The sequence below is a fragment of the Strongylocentrotus purpuratus genome, unplaced genomic scaffold, assembly GCF_000002235.5.
Source record: "Strongylocentrotus purpuratus isolate Spur 01 unplaced genomic scaffold, Spur_5.0 spur5_scaffold_3, whole genome shotgun sequence".
NCBI lineage: Eukaryota > Metazoa > Echinodermata > Echinoidea > Camarodonta > Strongylocentrotidae > Strongylocentrotus > Strongylocentrotus purpuratus.
The window spans coordinates 5,360,182-5,367,305 of record NW_022145609.1 but is presented as its reverse complement, the minus strand read 5'-3'; positions in this window follow the sequence as shown (position 1 = coordinate 5,367,305).

The window sequence follows — 7,124 nt, the reverse complement described above, 5'->3', positions numbered from 1 at the left end:
ATTTCAACTGAATCTTACCAAATTTGTATTTGTATAAACAAATGATTAAGTTTTTGTCATCATGTACCAAAACGGTAAGATTAGAATTTCATTATCTAGACACGACTATAAACTATACAGAAAAAAAATACCCCCTTTCCCGATAACTTAACTCCATTTTTATTGTTTTTTTTGTGTTTTTTTACACATCGGTGTCGTAGGTTTTCATGAGATATCGTCAAAAGAATGTAGTGCTTCCGAACTTAGTGAGAACAAAATATATCTTATTTTGCGTTAAAAATTGGCACCTGTACAATAGAATATTATGTATATGTTCCGGAATAAAATACTGTTCATGGCCCAATCAGCAATTTATCCTCATGATCTGCCCTTATTGTTCCTGTCTAATGCGATACCAGAAACTGAATGCTATGCATGTATATCATAGCGCAGTCAACTAATAGTTATTAACGAGGTCAATATTGTTGTACACATAGCGGCTCTTCAGATAAGAAAGAGAACTCCAATACCGAAAGCAAATTTGAATAACATATTACCAGTGTTATGAGAGGCTGTTCACATAGAGCATTTGTCATGGTCATTTTCGACACTTTGTTATGCCTGCTGCCATCTACGAACTAAGTAACTACAATATAGGGAAACCACGATTTTCCACGTACTTCCTGAAGAATTGTATTCACCTGAATAATAAATTGTATGTCAATAGTCAGAATGCGAATTGCATACAGTACGTGTTTTTGGGGTAGGACAAGCCGTAATGTTTTTTCTACCTAGCAACAATTATTTTGCATTCTGACTATTTAAATTACTATTTCAAATCACCACTTGGTGATTTTTTCGGGCATCCTGACCAGCTAGATGTCATTAAGTCCCTACTAGAATGCTTCTATTTGTTTAAATATGGTGGGATGCTTTCAATAGACTTGAATGTGAAAGACCTTTTGTATTTCCCGATCCAAGTTGTAAGGCCCCCTTAAATGACAAGTAAATGCCTGGCTATCATTGTTTGCATATTAAAAAGAAATATAGGGACTAGAAAATACTTGGAAGGGGCTGTAGAGAGTGAGTAAGAAAGAAAAGGCAAACTGAACACTTATATTTAAACAGGTTGGGGGAAAAATAGCTAAATATATCGCTTTAAAACTTGTAATAAGAGAAAGGGTTCCAAAGTAAATTATCTGGATTCCTCAAAAAAGAAAACTAGGACATATCGCGGGGGGGGGGGGGGGGGGGCGAGGGCAGTGTAGTAAATACTATCGGGGAGCCTTGGGAGTGGTCATTCCTCAAAGGGCCCGTGGGGGGGGGGGAGCCTGTCGCATTTATAAATACATTCAAATTCCCTTATTGCAAGGTTTAAAAAGTTGTGTACATTTTCAATTTTACTTTTCTCGTTTTATTTACACTCTACAGTCCCATTTTATCCAGTCTGTAAACAACTTTGCAACATGAAAACAATGATGGACAGGGTTCTACTTCTCATATAAAAGCGCCCGAAACTTGCACGAGGTGATACAAAGGATCTTTAACATTAAAGTCTATACATAGCATCCCCTCTGTTCCTAATTAAAAAAATAAAAGACCTTCTGAGGTCAAATTGAAAAAAAGTCTGAAATAAAATGTACCGAGTTGCCATTTTGGAAAACAAAAAACAAAAGTCTATTCTTTACCTGTAGCCGCATGGGCGTCAATCCTTACGTAATACTTATTGTTCAGGGGGATGAATGAATAGATCATCCCCCTGAACAATAGGTATTAAGTAAGGATTGACGCCCATGCCTGTAGGGATATTGAAAGTTTGATTGTGATAAGGAACAATATCTTCAATATTAACATCCAGGGTCTGTAAGGTTCCGCCTTGATATCCGACAGTGTAGTGGTATATTCCTCTTAAGATGAGGCAAATCTTCTAGCTGCTAAGTGGGGGTCAAACGCAATCTATCGGAGCATACTTCTAGTTGTCTGGACATATGACGTAGTTTGATTGCCATGTCGCACTGGCGTACTGATGGGGGAGGGGGGGGGGGGGTGGGGCGCAGTTGCCCCTCCCCCAAATAAAACTAAAACGTTTATTTCTAATTCGATACCAGTGATTTACAAATGTTGATGTAATGATGTGATTTTTCGAAATTTTTTCTCACTTTTTTGTAGATTATAATTTTTATGCGTTCGTTGAAAAGTGAAAAAAAAAAATCCCAAATTTACAGCCAGGGAGAAAAATATGCCTGTTTAGAAGCTTACATGACAGGGCTCGACCCCCTCCCCCCAAACACTTAAAAAATAAATATATGTTACAGAGTAATAGAAAGAAAGAAAGGTGACCTGCCCGTGCCACAAAATGAGGTATCACAATATGGTCATCTGATCGTTATTTATTTATTTATTTATTTATTTATGCATGCATGTTCACAATTTTTAACAATTCATTGGAGTTAACATCACATGAAAAAGAATATAATAATTAAATGCCTTAAACCCCTGAGCTTCCGGGTGATGCGGAGTTTGTTTCTGCCACCAAAAGTTTTTGCCCATTACGCCACTACTACGACGTTATAATGCTTAACAATTTCTGTGACCCCTATATAGACAGAGTTTCAATACAAGGAAATCAGAACATATCTGAATTTAAATTGTGAGACTAGGAGGAAACTTTGTGCTCTCAAGTCTTGGCAAGGGCTATTGTCGATGCTTGAAGTAGTTTGCAGAATTTTTCTTCTGTCTTATACCACCAGCCAAGGTATAGACCGGGCTTAAATTTGCTATTTTGTCTGCACCATAGGAGAGAAATACGAACAAAAATCACCAGTGGTGCAAAATTTAGCCCAGCCGAAACTTTCTTCTTGTTGGATGATTTCACATTGGAAAAAACCCATTTTTATGAGTGACAATATATTATATATATTATATATATATGATAAATTAAATTTAAGACTAAATTTTGTGAACAAGGAAACACTACTTCTGAATATGACCTGGACAATTTCATCTTGCCTCGTTGATGCTTCCTAGATTGACAATTTGAAGCACTGTCTTCAGTGTTTTCACTAGTGTATGATGGCGTCGTTACTGTGTTGGAGCAATTCTTTTTCTGGACTCATGCTTGTATTATTCTGCATGGTTGCTACAAGTAATGGTAAGTAAATATTCACCATTTATTATCTTAACGAATATATTTACTATGTAAATAACCTCCATTCAATCAAAAAGTATACTTTATTGAGAGAAAAACAATTAGATATTCTGTAAAAAAAAGGGGGAAATACATTAAAAATTCCTCTTTTAAAAGTCAATACAAGTCTATATATATTACATAATATATATCCCGATATTTGTTGCGTAACGTTACTTTATACTGAGTGTGACAAAAGGAGAAAATTGATAGGTTTGAATCCTTTTGACTGTTAAAAGCTCAAAAGTCAAAGCTTGAACCAAAGTGATGTTTGCATATTATAAAATTTAAGGACGTGAAAGTCATCTTTTGAAAAGAAATATCTGAATTTCGGATTACATTTTAACTGTTTGACAATTCGAGGACATGTATATACATTATTTATGATCGAGTAGAGCGTAGCGAGCCACGGAAGCTTAGGAGTTTTAGGCATTTAAATGCGGCCAGAGCGAAGAGCCTCCTGCGCGAAGCGCGGAAGCTTAGACGTTTCACTACACTATAATAGAAAGAAGACGATTTGTTGTACCGTTCTCGTCTCTTAACTGTAATTATCTGAAATCAGTTTCCCCCTCTCGTGCGAAGCGCAGAAGCATTGACGTTTCCTTAAATTATGAGAGAAAGTAGACGATTCCGTGTCCTGTTCTTGACTCTAAATCCTTGTCTGAAATCAGTTTCCCCTCACGCGCAAAGCGCGGAAGCTTAGACGTTTCCTTAAATTATGAGAGAAAGAAGATTTGTTTACTGTTCTCGACTCTTAATCCTTATCTGGATATAGTTCCACCCTCCCGTGCAAAGCGCGAAAGCTTAGACGTTTCATTACCTTATTAGAGAAAGAAGACGATTCGTTGTACCGTTTTCGACTCTTAATTGGCCCTAATTGTCTGAAATCAGTTTCCCCCTCTCGCGCGAAGCGCAGAAGCTTTGACGTTTCCTTAAATTATGAGAGAAAGCAGACGACTCCGTGTCCTGTTCTTGACTCTTAATCCTTGTCTGAAATCAGTTTCTCCTCCCGCGCGAAGCGCGGAAGCTTTGGCGTTTCATTAAATATCAGGGAAAAAGACGATTCGTTGTACCGTTCTTGACAAATAATCCTTGTTTGAATTTAGTTTCCCCGAAAATTTTAAACCTCTGAATTTTTTTAGCTGATATTATAGGAAATTGAAACTTCGAGAAAAACAAGTATTCTTGTTGTAGTCTCTCTCGAAGTCACAGCGGATAAAAAGTCACAGTTCGTAGGGGCAAAAAAATTGTCGGCCGACCGACATTATACATCCCACCGACTTCAAACTTTTGCATTGATATATTATACGAGGATCGAGCAAGAATACCGACACATCCGACCCGACACAGCGACATATTTATGCGTGTCTTTCTTGCTCCCTCGACGAGACGACTCCACTCTCTCTCTTTTACTCCCAACCATCCTCTCTCGGGCTTTTACCTCTCACTCTCTCTCTTCTCTTTCATCCCCCGTTTCTATTGTTTCCTTTTTTTTCCACTTCTCCTTTTCCTTTTTTCCCCTTTCTTTTCCTTTGTTTCCTCTTCTACCTCTTTTTCTTTTTCTCTTTCTTTCTTCTCTTCTCTTTCCTTTCTTTCCTTTCTTTTTCTCTATTCCTTTCCTTCCCTTTTCTTTTTCATTTTCTTTCCCTTTCCCTCTCTATTTTCCCCTACCCCTTTTCTGTTCTTCCCAACGGCAGCGCAATTTTACCGACAATATCCTGACTTTGGAGACGCCCCTGGGTCTGAAGCAATATTTCTTTCAAATGAGATACTTGCTAAAGATTTTTTAGAAAAGTATGCGTTAACCCTTTAATTTTATGAGTACATTGTGATAAATTTATGCAAGCGAGTACCGTATCACCTCTTCCTCTCACATATTTCTAAAGATTGTGGCTGCTTTGTTATGAAGAGAAATTTATATTGGCAAAGGTCGCGCTAAGTTGAGGGCTGCGGGCACGTCAAGCTACTTTGCTTATTTCTGTAGCCCTCCTGCATGTAATGTATGTTAATTATGCATTCAATATATTTGTTTAAATTCGTTTATTATCTGTATAAAATTATATACACTTACAATTTTGTATCAAACCATATTATGTTCATGAAAATGTATGAAGAAAAAAGATGCAGAAACCAATAAATCAAATCAAATCAAATCAAAAAGTTACGTTTTTGCGTTACCAAACACCAAATTTTACGCACAAATTTTTCAAAACAGTGAGCTATTGCGTCTCGCAGGACGCAACATAAATTCCCATGTTGCTTTCCAGAAGCTGGAGAAGAATCATTTTCACATCGTATACTGATTACAATTTTAATGATTTACACATCTATCCAATCTGTCCGTATAGCGTAACAGTAACCAGCCATTTGTGACACTAATACACGATGTGCATGAGACTAATTTTTGTTCGGTATAATTTGCATATAATGTGCGCAAATTGATTGACAGTTCGTTTTCTGCACACCTGTATAACTGAATGTGTGTTTTTAGCTAGATTCTGGTGATAAGAGTGTGTAATTTTCTGAACGAATTGGCCTTTAAGGAACTAATTTTATGAATCCACAAGACCACAAACTACCGAATTCGTAAGCTTTGCCGACATGCTTGACGATGCCTCCGTGTTTTTACTTCTCTTATTTGCTATTTTTTGCTAAATTAGGTTCGCTAAATCGCACCTTTAGGTAAATGTGGTCTCGCAGTTAGCAGGAACAAATTTGAGGGTTTGGTTGGTACCCTCAATATTTGCTTGGGGGCCCCCATACTCGGTTTTTCTGCCCTTGTATATAAACCCTATATATATTACAAGTTTAACACTGTGATGGAGGACATTGCAACAACTAACCTTACGAGAAAAAAGGGGAAAAATGGAAGTTAAAGATACTATACCGTTGGTCATAATGGTGGAAAAATTATTTTTATCCCAATTTATGGAATGATTTTGACAACGATTTATTCCTATTGATCTAGATAATAGTATACATTTTCAGATTTTATTGAATAATAATTTGTGAGTGTTTGTTTTGCGGGACTGCTAAAGCATGTGCAGTCACGCAAAACAAACAAGGCTCAATTGTGAAACACACATGCCCTTAAAAATTCTGATGTTATATAAAATAATTATTAAATATTGTACTCATGAGCTTACTTTTATTCAATTTATAATGTGTAATATTTCGATTGTAGCACATTATTATTCACATGTTTATGCATCAGAATTGATAGCTTCTTTTTAAGAACATTATTTTTACCATTGTTATCTATCTATTTTTATTTGCATTTGCATTCCAGCCCCAAGTTTTGTTTGCAATAAAGAAATACTACTACTACTACTAATAATAAATTCTGGTCTATGTAGTCTACTGAGTTTTGTATGCTATTAAATCTATTATTGACTATTGTTTTGTTTTTCTAGGATACATCGTAGACCTGACATTAGTGACCAATCACCCCCTCCTGGATCCTCCCAACACACGTGATCAATATATCGGTGCTTACCTAGGACAGAAAGATGCAAGCATCAGAGACAGTATCACGTTTGGCCGCATTATCCGGACCGTTGATACTCCTGTTCTCCCAATATATAGCAACACAGTAAACGAAGGTCAACATATAAGAAAGCTTATCTTTGAACAGTCTAATCAAACCAAGGCATTAGGAGCATTCCGTGCAACTTTCGAATATGATGGAATCACACGTAGTACTTCAACTGTTGTCTTAATGCACAATGGTGAGTACAAAATATTTGTAAAATCGAAAGTCTTTAATACGTCGGTCACACCGCCGAACCGACCAGTTTGGGGCCTCTGGAGGTAATGTAACTTGTTTACCGAGTCTGAGGTCGGTCTTTTATCGGCCTCCTCGGTGTGACTGAAGAATAATGCTCGTACAATGCTTCAGTTTATTGGAATATATAACAGCGTGCACAGTCAACTGGGAGCCACCATTTTTCGGAAAATA